The following is a 414-nucleotide window of genomic DNA, read 5'->3' as shown; positions in this document are numbered from 1 at the left end:
GCCGCCGGTGCAAAAAAAATCCACTCCTGGTACCTAAAAATTTCCTCCGCGGCGGGCTGGGGGCCTAATCTTTCTCCGGGCCGGGCGGCAGGCACTTTCCCCGGACACCAAACCAAGGGGTCGGCCCCTAACCGCCGGTGCAAAAAAAAATCCAATCCTGGTACCTAAAATTTTCCTATGCGGCGGGCTGGGGACTATAACCTTCTTCTTCCCGCCCCACCACCATCAACGTCGGCCACCACCACCAGACCGCCTCCCCCAGACTTCCAGAAGCGAAGCCGGTCCCCAAGCACCAACCCCGACCGCCACCGAGGCACCCGCCGAAGGCGGGTGCCGAGTTCACCGGCCCCAAGCGACAACCGGTCACCGAGGCACCCGCCGAAGGCGGGTGCCGAGTTCACCGGCCCCAAGCGA

This window comes from Syngnathus leptorhynchus, unplaced genomic scaffold (genome assembly GCF_054491065.1).
Source record: "Syngnathus leptorhynchus isolate UIUO unplaced genomic scaffold, UIUO_Slep HiC_scaffold_847, whole genome shotgun sequence".
Taxonomy (NCBI): Eukaryota; Metazoa; Chordata; class Actinopteri; order Syngnathiformes; family Syngnathidae; genus Syngnathus; species Syngnathus leptorhynchus.
This window is presented reverse-complemented; position numbering follows the sequence as displayed.